This window comes from Manis pentadactyla, chromosome 2, assembly GCF_030020395.1.
Source record: "Manis pentadactyla isolate mManPen7 chromosome 2, mManPen7.hap1, whole genome shotgun sequence".
Classification (NCBI taxonomy): domain Eukaryota; kingdom Metazoa; phylum Chordata; class Mammalia; order Pholidota; family Manidae; genus Manis; species Manis pentadactyla.
Genome location: NC_080020.1, coordinates 181267102 through 181291352, shown reverse-complemented (window position 1 = coordinate 181291352; position 24251 = coordinate 181267102). Strand labels below are relative to the sequence as shown.

General features: G+C 39.6%; 1 protein-coding gene across 2 annotated transcripts in view; it reads right to left on the bottom strand.

Annotated features, from left to right (window-relative positions):
- SERTAD2 (SERTA domain containing 2) overlaps nucleotides 1–7949 on the bottom strand; it is a 109680-nt gene extending 101731 nt beyond the window's left edge. Inside the window, exon 1 of one of the 2 annotated variants that reach the window (XM_036890397.2) lies at nucleotides 7096–7949. The gene's annotated coding sequence lies outside the window, so the exon portion shown is untranslated. The remainder of the gene's footprint in view (nucleotides 1–7095) is intronic. The other variant, XM_036890396.2, reaches the window with a different exon arrangement.
- Between the last annotated feature and the right edge of the window lie 16302 nt (nucleotides 7950–24251).

Genomic DNA, 24251 nt, shown 5'->3' with positions numbered 1-24251 from the left:
GGAAAGTGTGCTCCGTTGCCTCTCTTCCCTTTCCCATTGAGGAGTTGCAATAGTTAGAAATAACCCCCACTAACCATGCTGGAACTGGAAAGAAGATGGATTCCCATGAAGGGCACCCAGGGCCTCCAGAGCAAAGTCTGTCCAACCCAGCTCTAAGCTTACCCTAATGGCCTACACCAGACTTCCCATCAGGCTAAATCCCATATTGCCTAATACAAGAAATTTAATTTTCACATGAGGATCTTTTGTCTCACTAATGTGAACACCACCATGAACAGGTGCTCTGTCTTGCCAGTTTCTGATACCCCCAAGTGCTTAGGACATGTATTAAATATTTATGAATAAAAATAAATTAACGAAAATCACTATGTCATGTCATATTGTATTAATGCTACTGGTACTGAAAAAACACTTAGATATATCTACTTTAATGTTTGAGATAAGTGTACACTAAGGATTTTATTTGTTTAGGAAAGCACACACTTTTTATAATCAAAGAAACAAAAAATTAGTTTTCTATGTACACCAGACAAAGCAAACTTAAGATTTTCTTGTTAATTGTGCAATATAGCTGAGATGACTACATTTCCATTGTGCAATTTTCACAGTGTTATACTTTTTTCAGGCTTTGTCACCATGAACACAAAGCAAAGAGAGAGAGAGCAATTTTAAAGGTATAAAAAAAAAAAGGAGGAAAAATTTCAGACCATGTCTGCTGTTAGGTTTACCAGGGTTCACAAATGAGGATGATTTACATACCTTCTGGTGGAAACATCTGGCAACACTACAGGTTTTTAATATTTCAACTCAAACTCAAATGAAAGTTGTCCATTCAAGTGGGAATTTTTTTTCCAGGATTTAGGATTCTTTTCATATCAAGTCAAAGGGTATAAAACACAAATAAGAAATCGTACTTTTTCTCAGATCATTATTACACAATGTTTAGTTATGATTACTCCAAATCATAAATTAAAAGTTCTATATACACCACAATAGCTTAGAATGTAATTTCTACAGGGACAAGAATATTTGTCTCTTTTCTTCACTGTTGTAATTACATGTGCCTTGAAGAGTAGCTGGCACATACTAAATGCTCAACGAATACAGGTTGAATGAACTGAATATACGAATAAATGGAAGCCAGGAATGAGACACAGGGTGCCAAAAAAAAAACTCAAACTTCTTCCATGAGGCATAGTTGTCATAAAGTACAATTTACTGTAAAATCTCTTACTGAATCAACTCAAAATGTAGTTACCTAATCTTATATTTGAATTCTTGAAATAAAATGTAACAATGGACTATTTGTTTTCTAAATCAAAAGGAGGAATCATTTTGTTTAATCAAATGGAAAGGTTTTCTACTCCTGAAACCTGAATGATGTCAGGTATTCTGAGAAACTATTAAAAATTCTCTCCAAATCAATGGATTTTGGTGTTTAGGAAAATTGCTACTCCCAGAATTTTTATGTAAACCTTTTTTGTTTAAAAATACATATTCCCTTTCACACCCTTTGGTTTTCTGGGTGAAAAGAACCCTTAAAATCAAAACAAAAGTTAACTCAAAGAGATACATTTCCTTTGAGTTGAAGCCACGGGAGACAATATAAGCTGATGGTCATTTTACCGGAACCATTTATCATTCAACAATGGTGAACCCTGGAAAACCTGACAGTAGACACAGTCCAATGTTCTGTCTGGTTTTAAGGAGTTAAAAACAAAACAAAACAAAGCAAAGGAACTGCTCTCTTCACTCCTAAGGTGATGTTCTCAGGCCAGCCACCCCCATGTGGGAAGGTGGCTACTACTGTCAATGCTTCAACAGTTCTGAGCTCACCCAGTGCACCCAGCACAGAGCAAAACAAAGCCTGAGTGTTTGAGATGCTTCAAGGTAGTGTGAACATAAAAAAATTCTGAGGGTATCCCCCAGTAAGAGAGATTAATAGAAAGGCAATACAATAAACACATCACAGTTTCCCTTTGACCCACCTCACATAAGCTAAAACTTGGTTTCAGGTTTACAAAATGGCCCCTTAAGTTTTGTGTAGATAAGATGATCAGAGAGCTCATCTTTTGAAATAAGGCAAAGCAAATTTTCTCTGTAGAAGGCCTTTGGCTCAGTCTCATAAAAGCAGACTGAAAGAAATGAAACCCCTAGTCCATGCCTTATACAGAGGCAGAAGCAAAAGAGAACAAGAGAAAAAAATCCTGCTGTGATCAAGGAAAAAGAAACCAATGCTAAAGGAGGTACAGCAAAATAAGGAAGATGCTGCATTGAAGGCAATCTCATGGGGAATATTAAGACAATTGAAAAATGATGACAGAACAAAGAAGAGAGGGTTGCAAAAAACATAAAATTTACATGAAGGGTGGACTGTCTGGGTATTTTACCTAATATCTTAAAGGTAAACATTCAATACTAAAGAGTTATACATACCACCACACAAAACATTACAAACATCAATGTGGACTTTAAATTCAAAACTGAAGAAGAAATCTGATCATTCGAAGTTTCCATCATTTGGATATTGAACAATTTGGACACACAGACAACATATTTTTTAAAGCTGCTGTTTAGCAACCTTGCATTTGAGGATCACTGTTCACTATACTTAATATTAGCTGGAATAAACAATATTTCTTTGTAGGCCCCACTTGCTTTAATAGGTCTTACTCTGAGTACACTATAATTTCATTTCCACTTAAAAAAGTGAGTAACCATGACACTTTGACAATTCTTCTGCTAATAACCACAGAGAGGTAAAGCTGAACTCAAAGAAACTTATATAATATGCCAACTCTGGGCTTCTGATTTATAAAGACTCCTAATTCACTTTTAGGGAGAAGAGAAAAAACTAGTTTGTTAAAATGCAGTCTTTCCACACATTTTCACTCCCCTTCTAAATAAAATACTAGCTGGAATAAATGAAATCCTCCAAGCCATTATATTCTGAAATGTGCACATTTCACTGTATTCAAGGTACAAAATAAACAAGACATCCTACAAACAAGTAATCCTTTTGAAATTTAAAAGTAAATAATGATTAATTTTTCTCTTTGAATATACATCTAATGGAACCTGATCTGAACATTTTTCCTGCAATGTACGTCAAATCTTACAAGCTTTTCCTTAATAAAATTTATTATCTTCTAGGTACAGAAAGTTTTTTCTTACATCATCAACATCTGCCAAAACCCAGGATGGTTATAGCAACTCAGTATTAACATTTAAAATCCCATTCATTAAACTACAGTGCCTTGCCTCTTTAAAAGGTACCATAGACATTCTTGTGAACATACCACTAAGAAGTCTCTCCAAATATAAAGTTAAAAGGAAAAATGTCCTGCAGATGAAAGATCTAAAAGGTCACAATTTTTAAATGATGATAAAGATATCCATTTCTGAATGCTAATGTTTACTTTACATTTGCTTGCATTTTATCCTTCTCCAACTCTTTTAAAAAGCTCTTAAAACTTACCCCTACAACATCCTCTCTGAGTGTAGGCAGGGTAACTGCCTTCCCTCCTTCCACTGAAAGGATAAGAACATGGAGAGCTGTGGAGGTTAAGTATAATGCTAAAGGTCATGTGCCAATCAGTAGCACTGCTCAGTCTAGACTCAATGGACCTTAATTCTAACTTTATGTCAACAGATAATGCATATATTATCTTTCTCCCCTTTTGATCACTGACAAGAGTACATGGTTATCCATTTTCCTACTGTTGGAAGACAAGAATAGAAATCACAAGCCCTAAAATCACATATATCTGTAAAATACTAATAAATACTTGAATGTGTTCACAAAAATGTTAAATGAAATAGAGATGAGACAGAAACAATGTCATCCTAAAATGTGTTAAGTGGAAAATAAGTGACCTGCCATATTCCAGACCAGACACTTAAGTGTAGTTTCTAAGTGTCTATAAATTAAATTTTTTTTTAAGTTTCATTTTAGATTGGCTGCTTTAAAAGTATATGAACAAAAAAGGGCAGGTTTTCTAAAATCATTGTTTTAGCCAGTGAAAATGTAATACAGTCAACAAAATTGGGTAACTGGTGATTTGGTTTAACAAAGAATTATGTATACAAAATTATCCACAGTGTAGTAGATAATTCACATATTTGAAAAGTTTTAACAATGCTATGGAACACTGCAACACTTCTGAATAGATTAGTATTCAGATTTCACTACTGACATCTCTTTCATGAAAGATTATTTCTTGCACTTTATAATTTCAGAGAGTGTGGTAATTAAATTGGATTTTATTGACAAGTAAAACAGAATGAATGATTCTGTAAATAAGGTGGTAGGCACCATCAATACTGTTTATTTAAAAATATATATTTCCCAGATATGTAATGCTATTAAGTGTGTGATGAAGTTTAAAGTTTAAGTGTTTTATTTACTAATTACATATACCTCCTTTATGATTCCTATTACACTATTTACTAGAGCTATTTCAAAAGCTAATTATTTATTGAGATTGTTCAAGAGAAAGTTACACTCTCGAACGGAAAAAGAAATAAAAATTTGGTCCTTAAGGAAATGATGCTATTTTATTTTCACAGTGTTACTTTGATAAATTATCTTTATTATTTTTAATTCAGAAGCCAATAATAACATCACATCAACTTTAGGATATTCAAAATCTAATTTGTATAATTCACATTAATTCTAATAACATCCACCATAGGAACAGAAAGTCTGGGAGTCAGAAAGTCTTACAATAAAAAATGAACACATCAGGCATCCAAGGAAGATATTACATATGTACTTCTCAGACTATTTTAAGTTTCATCTTCAAAATGAAAAACCTTTTCTTAATAAAACATAAGCTATACTGTAATTCCCCTCATTTATTCTCTACTTACAAAAATGAGAACATAAAATTTCAACTCAACAATACAATTAATATTTTCCCCAATATCACTTATGATGTCATACAACTCTTCATCAACAACCTGAGAACAACATTATTTAACTCGTTCAATTGCATTCATTAAACTTCTTTCCGTACCAGGCACTCAGATAACAGCTAATGTGTGACAGGCATTATAATAGAGGTATATGTATTCTATTTTTCAAGTTTAAATGACAGTGTGATCTACTCAACTCATCTAATAACTAAATTTCAGAAACTATTCATAAACTCTAGTTTAAAAGTATAAATCTCATAAAACATCATGCACAAGAATTCTGCTTTTTTCACTGACAGCAATGGTTCTTTGCCTTTACCAAAATATTACTTCCAAATAAAGTCACCCACTTTTCAACACATACAAGAAACATAGCAGAGAATTAAACTTAAAATACCAAACACTAGTCAAGATCTCTGCATACATTAACTCATCCAGACCTCACAATAACCCTATGAAGTAAATGCTTCTATTATCCCCACTTTGCAAACAGAGAATCTGAGATTAATTTGACCAAGGTCCAGAGAGAGCAAGAGGAAATGCTGGGACTTGAACCTACAGTCTGCCTTGGAATCTCCACTCTTAACCACTATACTATAGGTATCCTTTCTGTGGACAGTGATGATAATGGGAGAGATAACACAAGTGCTCTATGATATGCATTCTCTCCTTTGAGAAAAAAGTCATCCTTCCTATTTACAGAAAAAAAAACAGCACAAGGCCAGGTTTTAAACTTAACTAAGGTCAAAGAGCCATCAAGCGACAGAGGCCAGAGTCAAACTCAGGCAGCATGGCTTCCCCTATGCTATGAGACCTCTCAATAACGTCATCTTACACTCCTGAAAAGAGCCACATGATGAAATTCATTAAACAATTCAAAAAGGCTTTGTATAAGTCTTCCTGAAACACTTTCCAAGGTTTCGGGGCTTATGACAAGCAATTCCATAGAACATCATTTACATTTCAGTCAACTTTACTACTTTGGGCTGATCATAAACACATTGCTGCTCTTTAAAAAGGAATCTTGTAGAAACTTGGCAGACTTCAGTAAAGGAACAGTCTATTCTTTAAGATTAAATTTAGTAACAACTTATTCTGGCTAGTCTGAAAGAGAAGGAGAGAATGAACTACTAAAAGGCCTTTCCTGTACTTTAGTATTTCCAAACATGTTTGGTTTGGCCTAATTTGAATCTTGTGGACAACTAGACCAGAACTTGATTCAAAAAGGGCAAAACCCATTTTAAATAGGCTGAATTCTCAAAAGTAACCTCAGAAGCTGATTCAGAATAACTATTTCTCATAATTTTTACTTTTACTTCATATTGAATGTTAATGATGCATAAGACAAGATTCTCGTAAAGCATACAGGGGCAGTATGTATTTTTGAGCTACCACTAACACAGAAACCAAATTAAAAATTTACAAAATTTTGTAGAATGACATTGTTTGGGAGCAATCAGGTATACAAAGGATGAATATAAAAGAAAAAATCCATATGTATTCTTAACACACCCCACTGTGCCCAGTGACTGAGAAATAAAAAAAATTCTGTGTTGCAATGCTTCACTAGAGCTAAAGATGAAGTGTCAAGCTGGATTTCCATCTTACCTTGCTTTCCTCCAACAGGTTCAAAGACTTTGTAACCTCTACTTTAATACTGAATTTATTCAGAAGGGAAGCCGTAAGACTATTTTGAAATAAAAACACTAAGCCATGCCACTAGACTACCTATCCCCTTGCTCTGTCATAATCACACATTCAAGTTAGAAATAGCTTTCGCTTTGCCTTTATTGAAAAAAAGTTGAACTTTGATTTGGAGGAAAATGTACCCACTATTCGTTTTACATTTCTGCAGGTCACAGAGGCTGTCAGGTCACATCGCTGACTATTACCGTGCTCACTAAGCATCCTAGGGACAGAAAGCGTGCCATTACCGCACATTTTATAAGTATTATAATGCCCCGATGGTGAGTCTGGCAATACCTAGAAATACAAGGCTGGTGAATAAGGAGTTGAGGGGCGGGGGAAGAGGGAGCGAGGAGGGAGGCAGTCTCCACCTCAAATCCACGCCGGACCAGGATCCTCCAGCCCACAACGTGATCGCTGCCCTCCCCAAAGTGGACCGCTACATACAGCCTCTTCCCAGATCCCCCGCCCAGAACCCAACACGGTACTCACCCTTCTGCGAAGAAGTCGGCACCGGGTCCAGCTCCGAGACGGGTTGGGGCGGCAGCGAGGGAGGGGAAGTCTGGGCTGTGGGCGGGGGGTGTCGGTGCGTCACTCCAGTGCAGGACGGTGAGTTCCAGGGGTGGGAGCCGAGAGCAGCAGAGCAATCAAGGCACAACCGAAAAGGGAGAAGCGGCGGTGGGGGTGGGGGTGGAGAGCCCCCTCCCTAAAATAAACCCTCTGGCCCCTGCGACCCCCTGCCCCAGGGAGGGAAATATAAAAATCAGGGGAAATAATAGACTGACAAATAAATCTCTAAAACGAGGAGCGAGGAACAGACTTTAATTTAAAAGGGGAGGAAATTGAGCGAGGGTTGGAGGGGAGACAGAGTGGCTCTGGGTCTATCCCATGCCTTTACAGTCCCCAAGCAGAGGAGGCTGGCTGAGGGGAAGTTGCAGCGGCTCCTGAGGAGGAGGAGGGAAAGGAGGAGGAGGAGGAGGTTACACCGTAACAAGTACAGACAGACAGCCATGGATCAGAGGGGCGCTATGAGCAGGGGCGGCCGCGGCGGGGCTGGCGGCGGCGGCACCGCCTGCTCGGCTCGCTCAAGACATTTAATTGGATTGATGGGTTGTGCAGTGACTCACAGACTTTACAGAGTCGTACAGCAGTCCCCGCCCAGCTGGACACGGGAGATGCGGCGAGAACGGGCGGGGAAAGGGGGCAAAGGAAGAGCCGGGAGGGGAGGAGATGACTGAGAGGGCGAGGCGTTGGGGGGCGGGGAGCAGAACCGAACCACCCAATGGCGAGGCCCGCCGCTCCGACGGGCGTGGGCCTCTGCCAATAACGGCGCGGCTCGATAGGTGGCTGGCTTCGCCCCTGGCCCAATGAGTCTTCTAAGGACACTGCCACGAACAGGGAGGGGGAAGGAGAGTCGGGGGTGGGGAGAGGTGGGTGGACGTTGAAGTCGGGGGTGGAGGGAAAGAAGAGGCGCCGGAGACCGGCGGAGTCACTCTGCTCTCCTCGCTCCAGAAGTGTTCCTTCCACCAATCCGAGGGCCACAGGGGGCTGATGGACGCAAGGGTGTAGCCAATGAGGAGGAGAAGGTGCTGCCCCGAGCCAGAGGGGAAGGAGTGGGCGGGCCAACGCCCTCCCCTCCTGCCCGCGGCCGGGTCCTCCCTCCCACCGGCTTCGGGTCAGTCACGCAAATAACAGTGTGAGGGTTGGGGCCGCGCAGGGGGCGGGGAGGGTGGAGGCGCGGTGGAGGAGCCGAGCTGCTGGCGGCGTGACAGAGATAGGGACTGGCTGCGCTGCGACTCCGCGCCGGCAGGAGGAGGCGGCGAAGGCTGGCTCGCAAGCGGCAGCAGCGACTGCTGCTTGTGCAGCTCCTGCTGCTCAGCCTCTGCCTTGCGAGGCTGGGGAGCCCAGCGGCCAAACCCCACGCGCGAGGGGCAGCCAGATTTAGAGTGACTCAGGTCAAACTTTGCCCCACGTCCATGCAGTGCCCACTCTCGGGAAGAGCTCCGTGTGCCGTCCTGTGGGGCTGAGCTCTGGGATCTGAGGAAGCTGGAAGCCAGACACAGGAGCTTGGCAATAGCATTTGCCTCCTTGCTTGACTATTCTCTGGGGAAGTCAGGATAGGGTGTGGACAGGTTGAAGCAGCTTCTGAATACATACCATTTCTCTATCAAGTTTCTGGAAAGGCACTTCTTAACCTGGCATGAGCAAAACTTTTTTTATATACATGAATGTACTTAAGCTTCCTTTCACCCTTCCTCCCTCCCACACTACACTTTCCCACTTCTCTCGCACCCTCCTCACCTGGTACCCTGAGGACAATGCTAGGGAGCACTCGCTACTAGATCTCACTGCTAGTTCCCAGGCGCTTTGGCTTTTTCTTGATTTCATGCCTACTGTCCAGTAATCACTTCACAGACCTTAACACTTCCCACACACTTGTACTTGGAAGTACCAGTGGTCACCAGTAAACCTGAAGAGTAATGCCCACAAAGGCAAATGCACCTGCAAAAATCTACCTTCTTTCCCACAAGGTGCATTTCTGTATGTTATTTGAAATTTACAATTGCTTCCTATCAAGAAACCAAAGAAAGGCGAATCATACATCACACCCCTATAGAAAGAGATTTTCAAATCCACTTAGAATACGCAATACCCGCTTGAATAGACAAGTGAACTAGAGAGACCTAGTGTTGATCTAGAGTCTTGAAATGGGCAAAACAATTTTATGTTCATACTTAGATTAAAACCTACAGTGGTCTGGAATTCAGAGGACAGAATACGTGTACATGAAGGCTTACTCTAGGCATAGAGGTTTCCTTGATTATTGTCATTTTTAGGATACAGATCCTTCCCTTGAGCCATAGTGTGAACACTCAGTCTGACACCTCTTACCTCTTCTCTTTTTTATTTTATTCCCACTCCATTTCAGACTGTAGTCCTGAGTCCACCTGAGGAAATGAGCTGTTGCTGCAAACTTCTTGTAACACCTAAATTGCATTTGTGTTGCCCCTCTTTTATTAAAACTCCTTTGGAATCGGGCAGTGCAAGGAGGCCAGTGTCCTCACCTCAGGACATACTCATTTGAAGAAGGTGGGCACTGTTCCCTTAGCCAGGTAACCCTCTAATAATCTAAACAAACTAGATCCCTCATGTGGGGAAAAATTTCTAGTATGGGCTATTCTACTACATTTAAGAATGTGCTGATGAAACATTTTAGAAAGCCCTTTTTTTTTTTCTTCCACTGTCAGGTTATTTTATGGCTCAGGTGAGAGCATTATCTTGCATATATAGAGGGTACTAGTGACACACAAGATTTTGAGTCTAGACATACACTAGTATCTGCCGGAGGATCTCCGAATACCCAGGGTTAGCATCCTGGGGCAGAAGTTGCCCCCTTGTTGTTTGTTTTTGGCACACCTCCAATCCACCCTCCCAACTCCCCAAGCCCCCACCCCCACCACTATCTGTTTTTCTAATTCTGAGCTCCCCCTATTTCAGTATTCCCTAAATCGCTGTTCACAGTCCACCCAGATTCCTGGGTCTGCTCTCAGATATAGTAAATCATCATCTCTGTGGGACCTGAACATTTGCTTTTTAAACAAACATCCCAGGTGACTGGAATAAATAGTAAAATACCAAAATAAACTTTTGATTTGAGAACCCTTGTTTATTCTTTCCTTTTGAAAATTTGAGAACCCCTATTCTTCCTTTCTTCTTATCTTCCTTTCTCACTTGTATCTATACCCTTTCTCTCACATGTATTTCCTTTCTCCTATATATATATCCTATTTCTCATTACTATGATCATCTCCCTTTCTACATTTCTTGTGCACAAGCCTGTATCATATACTGTCATATACAAGAAGATGAAGCTGGAAAATTATCTTTCATAAATATCATAGGCATACCTTCTAACTACACTTCAAAGTACAGAAAAGTTAAATAATTTTGGATTGAAAATATCACTGTAATTGATGTTATATATGAGCCTACAATATGTATGAAACCTACTTGTTTATGGTTTATACAAAATATAAACCATATAAAAAATACATTTAGATTGATAATGTCATTTTTCTTCTAACCAGTGGAATGAGACTGATGTACTAAGTACTGTGATAATCCCCCCAAAAAAAGTGCTATATGAGATGTTTATTGTCTCAAAGAGCTTATAGTCTGAGAGGCTCAAAAGTACACACATGCAACATTTAAATAGGAACCTGAGGAAAAGTCTAGGGAGAGTTTAAGCATGTTTGTCAAAATAAGCAAGATTTGGTTCATCTTTATCTAGTTTTCCTTTTGCTTATCTATACTTTCCAATTTGTTATGATTAAGAATGATATATATAATTTTTAAAATCTAAAATAAAACATATAAGCAATAGGTGATAATAAAATATTTCCCTTTTACTGTTACTTATTTATATGTGGTTGTAGCTGATCTCTTCCATTAGATTATAAGCTCTTTTAAAATGGGTTTGAATATATATATTACCCACATGGACCAGGAAGCAAAAGCATGTGTTTATTGAGAATAGAAGATTCAACCCAGGTCTCATAGAATTCTCAAATAATAAGTGCATCACTTCTTAATAATAAGAACTTTTAGAAAACTAGGAACTGGGAAGAAGTTACTTACCTTTACGAAGGACCAAAAGGTACAGCAAAAAAAGACAAATACCATATGATTTCACTTATATATGGGATCTAAAAAAGAAACAAACAAACAAAACAGAAATAGACTCATAGTCACAGAGACCAAACAGGTGGTTGCCACAGAGGAGCGGGGTTGGGGGATGGATGAAATAAGTGAAGAGGAAAAACATTAGTGAGAATGTTTGAAAACTTGATCTGGGTGATGGTTACATGAGTGTATACATATGTCCAAATTCATCAAGCTGTAGACTACAATTTGTACATTGTATTGTATGTACCTCAATAAAAAAATAATAGTTTTTTAATGTACAGCAAAAATACTAGTTAATATTTACTCTAAACACATTCTATTTAAGTATGAGCAAGACAAGGTTGTCACTACTGTTAAACATGATGCTGAAAGTCCTAGCTAACAGAATAAGATTTGTAAAAGAAAGAAGGAATTAAATAGAAGAATCAGAAGGAAAGAGATAAACTGGGATTGTTTCTTGTAATATGATCAACCACATATGACACCCAATAGAAACAAGATGAGACTAATGATTTGTATCGGGGAGTCTTGCTGTATCAATTAGGATTAGGTTTGGCTATAAATAACAACACACAAACACACACAAACAGTAGCAAACTTGCTCACACTTAAATAGAATGTATTTAGAGTAAATATTAAGTAGTATTTTTGATGTACATTAAAAAATTATTATTTTTTATTGAGGTACATACAATACAATGCACAAATTATAGTTTTCAGCTTGATGAATTTGGACATGTGTATACTATAAATAAGAAGAGAATTCAGCAAGGTGACAGATTATTTTCTCCCCTTCTTCCATAGTACTACACTTTTTTTTAGCAGGACACACAGCCAATCAGAATAAAGACAACATTGCCAGCTTCCCTTATAGCCTATGTTGCCATGTTCCAGGCAATGGGTTAAAAACAGAATTGATACATACATCCATAAAGGGCAAGGTATGCCCCATCCTCTTTCCTGCCATCTGAAATGAAGACATAATGGCTGGAGCTTTAGCAGTCATCTGAGACCATGAGCTGACCTTGAGTAGGGAAACCACACACTGTGGAGCAACAAGACAGAAGGCATCTGCCATACAAGCACTGGCCCTAAAGCATCCACCTGCAAGTATCTTCTTGAACTTCAATAAATCTTATCTCCTTCATGCTATTGTTTGTGTGTATGTGTGTGTGTGTGTTGTTACTTATAGCCAAACCTAATCCTAATTGATACAGCAAGACTCCCAAATACAAATCAATGCATGAAAACCAAACGTATTACTACACACTACTACTAACAAACTAGAAAATAAGATACTATTTACAAAACAACACAACTATAAACTCTCCAGAAATTACACTGAGAGAAAACACAAAACGTTTATAGAAAAAAAAAAGTTTAAAAAGTTAATGCTATTAGAATATTTCAAAGAAGACCTAAATAGAGGTATATACAATATTTGTGGATAGGATTATATAGCATTATTAAGATATCAATGATCTTGAAACTTATTCATAAACTCAGTGCAAACCATTCAAAATTTAGCAGGATTTGAGGAATTTAAATCTAAAATGCATATGGAAAACTAAATCTCATTATAATCTGGTCATTTCTGAAAAAAAATCACAGAGGGGAAATTTACCCTCCCACATAGTAAGACATATTATAAGTTACAGTAACAGACGTGTACAATGGTAGAAGTAGAACAGAATAAAGAACTTAGAAACAGTCCATTTACCTTTGAGAACTTGGTATGTGATAATGGTAACATAACAAATCCATAAAGAAATCATGTTGAGATAGTCAACTATTGGTACCATAATAATACTACATAATAAACAAACCCAGAATATCAGTGGCTTATAACAGCATTTGTTTTTTCTCCCTCATGGGCCTGTGTGTAAACTGAGATTCTGTTGATCTCATCTGGGCTCATCAAGACTTGGTTGGGCTCAGCCACATTCCACTTGGCATGGCTCCAGGACATAGGTTAAATTCAGGTCTTCATTGCTTGTTTATTCTGACAATGACAGAAGCCCAAGAGGTGAAGGCAAATCACTCAAACACATTTAACACCTCTGCTCCCATCACATATTCTAACATTCCATTGGCCAAATTAGTCACATGACCAAGTCCAAGATAACAGTGGAAGGTGGTACAAAATCACATAGCAAAGGACATGGGTATATAATTCTACAGCAGGGAGGACATGAAGGATTGGGAGTGATAATCCCCCCTAATATAGAGGCTTTGTTTCATACATAATGTTAGGAAAATGGGTTCACCATGGAGAAAAATTAAATTTTATCCATAGCTTCTATCATATGTAAAGGTGAGCTCTAGATGAATTTAAAAAAAACCTAATGGTGAAAGGAAAAACTATAAAGCTCACAGAAATTAAAAACAGAAGAACAGCTTTGGAATCTTAGGACAGGAAAAAGATTTCTTAAATAAGATTGAAAGCATTAACTGTATAACCAAAAGAATGATCAACTTGACTACAACAAAATTAAAGTTTTCTGTTCAACAAAGAATACCATAGGCAAGAGAAAGTTGATGGATTGAGAGGTATTTCCAAGGGCTAAAACCAACAACAGATTAATACCTAGACTATACGAGGAATTAACCACAAATCATTGAGGAAAAAACAAAACAGGAAACACAATAGAAAAAATAGCCAAAGGATATAAACAGACAAATTTACAGAACAGAACCTGTGAGGCTAACAAGTAGATGAAGAGATATGCAACCTCACTTGTAACCAGATAAATGTGTATTAAAACAAGACATTTATTTACATCCATTAAATAGCAAAAATGTGAAAGCTGGATAGCATCAAGTGTTGGCTAGGACAGGAGGAAGTGCAAACCCCATGCACTGATGCTGGGAGTGAAAGCTGGTACAGTCATTTTGGAGTTATCCAGCAATCCTTAATGAAATGTAGTGGATGTCTTCCTGATGGCCCAGCAGTTCCACTCCTGGAATATACACCCCTAAGAAGCTCTTGAACGAACTTGTAAGACACAATTGAGGATATTCATCACAACAGTACTTGAGGTGGCAATGTGTTACAGGCACACTTAGTGAGTAAAATGGAGTGGATGCTATGGAACATGCAGCCATTGGAAGTAATGCACTAAATATAAATCTTGCAACATGAATAAAGCTTTAAAATGTTTTGTAATTGTAAAAAAGTAAGAAACAGGACATGATCACCTAGGCCCCAGGCCTCAGGATAGCTTTCATTATAGGGTGCATTGGTGTGTTTTTCATTTCTGCTTTTGGCTGGGGCACTTTGAGGGAAGGTTAGGAAGGTGTAGTTATAACTCACATTTGACTCACATATTTCCTTCCAGTTTATACATGAGGTTGTGGCAAGTTTTCATGCAGGCCTCCCCACCATGCTCTAAGCTGAATCCTTCTGCAGGCCCACATAGTTTCTACCCTCCATGGTATCCCCCCTCAGCTCCCTGCCTCTCCCACACAAGGTTCAAGAGCATTTATCTGGTTGAGTTGCCCTCCCAGGCTGGGTGGGAGAAGAGTGATGGCTCTTGAAGACTGGGCCACAGTCAGAGATACAGAACACAATCTAGCCTCTCTGTTACCTACATCTGCCTACTTCCCCATTCCCAATTTAGAAACACTTGAACATTACTGGATTTTACAAAGCATTATGTCAAGACTGACCTAAATATGTGTTTGCTTATGTATTTTTATATACCTCCTAGTGTGCTGCCAGTGCTAATAACAACCAGAGGGGTGAAACAATAATGTGATTGTAATATTAGTTATATGTCAATAAGCAATAGACACAGAGGCCTTCTAAAGTTGACAGAGAGGGATGAGATGAAGAAGATAATTAGCTGTAGAGATTTAGGTTAGAGAGAAGAAATAGCTCCCTGAAATCAGGGTTGATAAACAAGTGGAATTACCAGAAAGTTTGGGGATAAAAAGGTAGTTTTCTGAAAAGATTTAGGAGTCTTCAAACCCCAAAACAAGGAATGAATGTGATGGCTCTTAATCTTTCTGCCAGCCATGTCTGGGTTATGAATCGACCCAGAGCAGGCAAGCTGGAGATGCAGCTGTTTCCCACAAAGGTACACTAAGAATAGCCCCTGCTTGGGTCTTACTGCCTTAGAAGCCTGTCTCTGCCCAAAGTTTTCCTTAATGGCTCATTACTAGCATACAAAACTCTGACCCTTAGTAATGGCTATGATTTCATGGCCCTCAAACTCCCACATGAAGAAGCTCACCTGAGCCCAGGTAGGGAGCTTTGCGGGGTAAGCCACGAGGCCCAGGGGCCGCACCACTCCCAGGTGGACTAAGCCAGAGCCGCAGGCTTCTGTCTGACCAGTTTTGGGTTCCTGGTTACTGCAGAAGCCAGACTATGATCCTGCAGAGATGACTCTTTTCAGAATCACACATCTTATGATCCCCAATTAGGATCTCTAAACACTCGTCACTAGCTCCCAATACTGGGGCATTAATGGTAACCTGCATCTATTACATAAATGTAGCCCTAAAAGGTCTAATGATTTATTCATCTATAGTTACTGTAACTCCTAGGAACTGTGTAATCCAATCATGCTGTATTTGCTCAACAGTTACTTGCTGAGTTCTAGAGAGTCTTGGGAGATAAACTTGGAGAAGTAGATTGAGCCCAGATTATAGAACCTTAAATGCCTAGTTAATTTTTCAATGTATAGGATAAGGCAATAGGGAGCTTTTGACGGTGTTTGAGAACTGGAATAGCATGATGAAAAAAGCGATTTAAACTTAATTGAGCAAAACTAAGGAAAAGGACAGCTATTAAGTCCCAATTACAGGAAAATACTGTGGTAAGCGCAGGGAAAAGGAAGAAAGCCCTTGCCTTTGAGAAATTGATAGTTGCTAGGTATTGTTCTGTTTTATTTTTTTAATATAGGGGGTAAGTTATTCACTAATGTGGTTTCCCTGCATTTCCTATACCCCAGGCCATTCCCTCAGGTTACAAATTTTGTGCAGCAGAGGCTTAGAAAGAAGGGTCAACGCTTAACTTACAGGTCTTGAAATGAGCTTTGAGAATTCAGAGCAGAGGCAATAGTTGTAGAGAACAGGCCTGGGTTTTCATAAACTACAAGGCAACATAAACCATAGATTTGGAAGTATAGTTTGCAGAGCCCAGAACAAAGTGCTGTTAAAAGTTCTAGAATAAAAAGGTTTTCTTTCTTCCACAGTCTCTCTCTCAAGTTGTTTTGTTTTTAAAAAGTTGTTACTTCATGCTGTTCTAAACAAAAACTGAGGATTGAAATTATTAGCCTGATTTTTATTGTTCATTTTTATATTGTGAAATACCAGTTTTAAATGCATATGTAAGAGAAAACAATGCATATATATAAGAGCATTTAACTTATAAGCAGAATCACTAAAATTATCTAATTCATATTTTGTAGCTTATATGTGAATATGTATTTTGTTCTTACCAGAACAGTGGAAATGCTGCACAAAACTGACTCAGCTGTTTTTATTTCACTTCTTGATATTTACACACTCTACCAACACTCTACCTTCAGCTTATGGATGAGTAAGTTAAGACTGAAAATAAATGGATTAGGGGGTGCCTTATATTTCCTTGTCCTTCTCTCTTCTCTGTATGTGGTTGGCTAAGACAGAGACTACCAAAAGTAAAAATGGATTTGTTAGTTTTTGGATGTTTATGTTTTTAGAGGGTCATTGCCATTTTTCTGCCTTCAAAACAAGTCCAACTTTGAATGGAAAGCATGATCTATCAGAGCTGTCAGCACCCCCACTTATTCAGTCAAAGATGAAACATGCTGAAATCTCGCTGAACTCCCAAGCATGTGGGACAACCACAATTCAGGGCTCAGGAAGCAGCAAGAACAGCAGCCATTTGTGTCATGCATATTCCCTCTTCTCATGCTCCATTGCCCCATCGGACTTCACATACAAAACATGGATCCAAGAATAAAATCAAGACTTTCCAGACAGCATAGTAGCAGAAGGCGAGGCACATCCATGATGCTGGCCCTATTTAGAAGGACAGATGAAGGGCCAGGCTACCCCACCTCAGATAAGATAATGATGCTCTGGACTGGGGGTGGGAGAAAAAGCCAGAGGCTTTAAATATGAATGTGTCTCTCAGAATGGGGACTCTTGTGTTCTGCCCTCGGACCCCACAGGCACACTTCTCCACCAGGTCACATCCCAGAAACCACTCGGAGTTAGAAAAATAAATGCAGGGAAGACCAAAGCCTCTTCCAAGGCTTCGTGTAATCCATTGAACACTTGGAAAATATAGAAAAATCACAAAGAAAGAAATTAAACTGTCTATAATCCTACTGTCTAGAAAGAGCCACTGTTAACATTTTGATCTATGTGATTTGTAATATGTATTGTACAAAACTTTTTAATATAACAAACATTTCTCATGCCACTTAGTATGCTGCTAAAAAACAGTCTGAAATATAACTTTGCATTTTAAGGTGAATATTTGGTGGTGGTTTGCCCAGTGAATTCTGGAGGGAGGAATTTGTCAACAGAGAGCCTAGTCGGGAGGTAAATGGAAGAATCTCAGAGGGTACCTGGACCAGAGGTCTACAATGGGGAGAGAAAGGAAGGGACTGGATGAGACTCACAAATTAAATGTTGAGTGAAAAAAGCAAGTCATCAAGGATTTCTTCTATTTCTAGTTCAAAAAGCAGATAAAGCTAAACACATGTTATTCAGGAATACATACATACCCATTCAAATATAAAGCAAACAAAATTTAGAAAGGAAGTTCCTGAGAGAAGCCAGGGAGCAATCATTCAGAAGTGGGCACTCAGGGGCTTCTAAGGGGCTAGGAATATTCTATTTCTTAAGATGAGTGGTAGACACAGGAGTATCCAACTGATCTTTTTTAAAACAGCACACTTTCATTCTCTATATTCCTTTCTATGCATGCTATAACATATGCCAGTGTATCTTAGGTCAATTCCTAAAGAATGTTTTCTGTGACCTCACTCTGCAACACAGTGGGGCTCTGCTCCTGAAACCCTCCCACCCTCCCTGACTTCTTCACTACCTGCATAATCTAATCTTGTTCTTAAGTAGTTGCCTGGAGTATGTTTATTTGAAAGTGTCATTTCTGAGCTGAGATCAGCAGCAGTGCAAGCATATAACCAGAATATGGAAACACAGACGCATGAATATACGCAGATCTAATCATGCGTGGCCGAGAACTGGAAAGCTTTCTGCCGTGAAAGTCTCTGACTTGCAGTATGAGTAGCAGGTGATTATTACGCTTGTCCAACTCCCAGAGCAGCCACCCCAAACCAAATCTATGATATTGAAGGGAGAAGTCACTGCCAAGCATCTCACAGGGTCCTCTTCAGGCTAAGGCAGGATAGTCAAGGACAATTATGTGATGACATGCATCCCAAATGGGTCGACATTCTACACAAGATACTTTCAGCAGGTTTCCAGACATTTTTTATTCTGATATTATATGCATAGTATGTATATCACTGACACCTAAAAGCCATGATTATTGCTTGAAGCAAAGCTAAGCTAGAGAGAAATCTTAAATTAATATTTTTAAGAATTCTCTGTAAGTCATAGTATAGCTGGTGTCAAGGGACAGTACAAATCATGAAAGTGGTTCACTTGGTGATACTTATAGTGGGGATCATTGCACAGGGACATTGCAGTTCTTAAAAAAGTGGAGTATAGGCTGGGCAGCCCTTTTCTTCAACCCCAAACACAACTTGTGACCCAAGAGACTATTGTCTCTCCCCATTCCAACAATAATTCTATTTTGAGCCATTTTTATCTGCCAGTCTCTGGCAAAGTGCTCTACATACATTAGCTCATATGCACATAAACTCCCAACATTTCTGTTTGTTCAAAGACACCCCTCTCCTCTTCATCTTCATCATCTTCATCACAAGGGATTGGTGCTGGGTCCCCAGGAGGAAACTGCCCTGGCAATATCAGTCCTGCCCGATTTCTGTTCTTATACTGAAGAGCAGCTGTATAAACTTACATGAATTTAGGTAAGAAATACCTACAACATCATTTTGCAATATTTAAGGGTATCAAATGAGTACATTATACACCTTAAACTTATAAACTGTTGTATGTTAATTACATCTAAATGAAGCTGGAAAGAAAAAATACCTCCAATAAAATTGAAAATATAAATAATCTGGGTAATTTCTGGAATAATCCATAGCACACACCCCTTGTCTACCCCAATGACCGTGTTTTCACTTTTATAACAGAGGCAGAAGTACTCTGCACGTTATCCTACTAGAATATTTAGAAATCTGACCACTTGATCTCTGATTTAGATGTCATTGCAGGAAATATGAATTCTGATAAACAGGACTTTGTTTTAAGTGATAATCTGGTGCAAACAAAAAGTGGATGAGTTATAATTTCTTCAAATAATGATTTTATAATAGATACTCTCTAGACCTTGAACTCTGCCACTACTCTCCTTCATAACATGCTGGAGGAATAGAGGGGGAAAAAATCAACAACCCACTTTCTTAAATATGCTGGTAATAGAGTTCTAGCAACTCTGGATGAAGCTTTTCCAGGATGAATCATAGATCAGGTAGAGCCAGGTTGAAAGAGTGCAGAAGATAAAAGCTAAGCATAGCTTAGCTTTTTTCTTGTGTTTTATTTCATCACAGTAAACATCTCTAAAAGGACAACAATCCCAAATATAAAACTTCTACAAATTAAAGAGCAATATATCATATTTGGGTAAATTTATAAATAAATTTAAAGGTATTTTTAATTTAATTTTTAAAAAAGATAATGCATGCTCAAGGAACAAAATTCAAAGATACCAAAGAATAGATCATAGAAAATAAGTTTTCTATCTTATCCTAGCCTACTAGTTACCTCCCAAAAGACAAACATTGTTACCAGTCTTAAAAATATTTCCATATATATACATATTTGATATATATAAAAGTTAATATTTGCATTTATATTTACTTTTGTAATGCAAATGATAGTATTTATTGTTTTTGCATCTTTCTTTTTTCCACTTTTCTTGGAGATCCTTACCAATCAGTACAAAAAAAGATATGTATACTGCATCTGCAACATGAACGCCCAAGAGTGGAATTGCTGGATCCTAAGGGGCATAGACGTTTTAAAACGTGATGTCTGTTGCCGAACTGTCTTTCACAGGGGGTCCTACCATCAAATGGGTATTTTATAATGCACTCTAACAATTGCTACTGTGGTCATTATTTACCTTTATTAAATACTTACACAGTACTAGGGCACAGTACTCTCCACAGCAAAATCACACTACAATACTGTTGTTAGAGGTACTTCTCACCTCATAGACAAGGTGTTAGCAAGAATGGCACATCAGATATTATTTTGCTTGCATTCAGCAGTCTTAGAATTATCTACATGGTGACCAATATGTGCTTTAGCTATGCATTAAAAAACAGGACTATACACAGCTCAGAGGACTTTTGGGGCAGTGAAAATACTTTCTACAACATTATAAAAATGAATATATGTCATTATACATTTGTCCAGACCCCTAAAATGTACAACATCAAGAATGAACCTTAAGGGAAACCATGGACTTGGGGTGATTACGATGTGTCAAAACATAGGCTCAACCCTGGTAAAGAATGGACCACTCTGGTGAGTGATGTGGATAATGGGGGGTGGGGGGCTGTGCGTGTGCGGAGGCAGAGGGTTTATGGGAAACCTCTGTACATCCTTCTCAATTTTGTTGTAAACCTAAAATTGTTCTAAAAAATTGTCTCAAAAAAAGGCCTATATCGAACAAAAAAAAAGTCTTTATCTACATATATTCTTTTTCTTAATTAATCTAAAGGGCTATATTTCTTTGGTTGCCTCTGGAGTTTAGAAAGTGAAACTGAATAGAAACCAAGATGAAAGGTTTCCTCTGTAGCGTTGACTGCACCACAAATAACCAAATTATGAGAAATAAATTACATTTTTTAAAAATTCCCCGTTTTAATTACTGCAAATGTTAACGTGACTAGGTAATTTTTAATCACCTACAATCACCTGTGAAGTGTACATCTAAAAGCATGAAGTTAGTATCCAAAAGCCACAATTAAAAAAAAAACCCTTAGACAACTTCCCTTCTGCTTGAAATGTGCAATATTTCCCCTTCATATGCTTCCTCTCCCAAATAAATTCTATGGTTAGACGGTTAGAATTGCTGGCTTTTACCAGAGAAAGCCACCTAGAAACATCTTTCCTCTGAACGCAACGGGTTTGAGCCTTATCCAGTTTGAGCAAATTCTTGGCGAGTATTTCATGAACTCAAAAGAGACGAATTCATTTGACACGTTTAGTGTAAAAAAAAAGTCGTGTAGGTTTTAAAGCTTCAGAAAATCGGGGAATTCCCTGTGTCAAAGAAATCGCACTAAACCTGCAATTAATACTCGGATTTACAAAGGAATGCACCAAACAGAATTCTTCCTTATTACGGATTAGGATCTTCCTTGCAGGTAGGATTTTTCGTCCCCCCTCACCAAGGAGGGAAGGCGAGTAAGGGCGAGTTGGTCTACGGTCGGAGGACTGTCTATAAATAGAAGGTGAATGTTCTAATACCGGGAGGGTGCGTCACGGCGTCCCGCCCCCGAGCTAAAGTACCCGGGCGGCCGCGGGAGCCGCAGCGCGCCACCGGGACGTCGACCCCGGCTTCCCCTCCCGGGAGCTGCAGACCTGCGGAAAGGGCGGAAACGGGCCCCAGCGGACCCAGCCTCAGGTGGCCTTGGCCCCGCGGAGAGGCGGGGCGCCCCTGCAGGGTGGCCGGCGCGCGCCGCTCCCCCGCCCCTCCCACCGCTGCCCGCGAGTCGCGGGAGAACAATAACCTCGAGCGCGCCCGGGAAGCCCGGGCTCCGGGCCCGCAGACCCGGCGGGGGAGTCCTGAGCGGCGGTCCCCGCTCACTGCGCACTCCGCGGGTCTCCCTACCCGGCAGGACTGCGGAGAAGTAGGAGGCCACGTGGAAGATGATTTTGGTCTGTTGAAATCTAAAAATCTCAACGTGTCCAAGGCCAGGAAGAATTTTTCTCTAGTCTAGATAGAACATCAGCATCGATTAAAATATACACAGAGTGTGTGTTTACTGTTTCGGATATGAATCTCTCAAGTCACTTGTGGAATTTCCATCGTCCTGTCTTTTTGCAAACGGCCTCGTCTGGGATTCCCCACCCAGTCTCCTGTCTTACCCGGCCTGTTCTTCCAGCTTGACCCTAGATCTGGAGATCTCAGGATCTCCATTCCCTCTTTTTCCCTCTCTCCCTCCAGCCTTCTCTTCCACGCACACATACAATTGTGTTGTTTCCTTTGCACCTTTTCTTCAATTTGTGTGTGGGTGAGTATATGAACGCGGGTCCTCATTGGAGCCTCCTCGATTTCCCCTGCGCTTTCCTGTGTAATTTTATTTCAATATCTCTCATCATTTGCTCCCTCCACTTCCTCCTTTCCTTTGTTTTCCTTTCACAGGTAACTGTATTTGCATCATTTTTTCTTCCCATTGCCTTAAATTCTGTCCCCTCAAGGACTCAAGGGTTTCTGGGGGGGAAAAAACCCCACAAAGGATCACATGGCATTTTATCTCAGGGAAATGTTTCAAAATTCCACTTTGGTCACAGAGTCTGGGCCAGCCAGGACTTTTATGCTTATGTATAGGTCGAGCCATCTTAGCTGAAGACATAGACCTCTGTAATGTGCTGGGCTGCTTGCTTACAATAAAAGAGCAGGCAGGAAAAGCAGGAAAGAAAACTTTTCAAATTAGGTCTCTGAATATGGATTTAACCCCACTCCCGTCCCTCAAACCCCACATACACACTTACTTTAAGGTCAAATGTTGATAATACAGTGTTTGAAAGTCAGAACACTGGCATCTTTCATTCACCCATGAAGGGCCATCTCCTTGGTCATCTTTTTGCATTTGTTCCCAGTTGGGCTCTTTCCTCTGAGTCCCATCAGGAGTGCCATGTACAACCCATTATCAATCACATGAATCAGATGTAGCTCCTAGACGTGGGACCTGAAAAAAAAGCCAGGCAAAAGAAAGGTTAAAGTTTTAACAAAAAAACATACTTTTTGTGGCTAAAATATTTGGAGGCGAGGATGGATGTGAGTGGCAGGAGGTGAGGTAGAAGTGGGATTGTACATCATTAGCATTTCCAGGAGTCAGTTGCTTTGCCAGGGATGGCCCTCAGGTTGGGTGGGCCCTGAACATAGCACAAATCATAGGTGATTTCTCCACAGGTGACATCAGAAATAAACTTGGTATAGCCATGATGGGAAACAAAACAACGACCACCAACATCCAGAGAAGAGGAAGAGTCAGTCACCTGATTGAAAAGGGGATGAAGGGTAAACTGGCAGGCATATCTTTTTCAGCACCAGCTGTGGATAGGAGGCCTCACCTCCAGTCTGCCACCACTTCTGCCTGCCTTTGTGAGTTACCAAACCCACTTTCCTCCAGCCAGGACCCAGATTAAAAGTGGATGAAGAGCAAGCTATAAGTCATGAGCAACCCTGTGTGCATAAGCTACCCCCACACCCTTCAAAAAAGTATTAAGGATTTGGGGATCCAAAGGTCAGGCCCATCCATCAGGGTTAAAACTCAAAAATAAGAATTATCATTCACCGAAATTTATTTTATGATGGCTTAAAATAAATTTTAAGCTTTAGCTTTCACATTGTACCACATGTAACCTCCAAAAGACTTTGAGGCAGATATCATTACCCTCATTTTACACATAAGACAACCAAGGCATAGAGTAGTGGCTAAGCTTCAATTTGCCTAAGATCACAGGGCTAGCAAATGGTAGACCAGGACTCAAATCTTCATCTAGCTGCAAAGCCTAAACTATGATCTCTTCTCAACAAGGGGAGGAGATAAAGGCTGTCCCCAACTCTGTGGACCAAGACCTGGGAACTCATTCTGAAGTTGGGGAGAGTTCTTAGG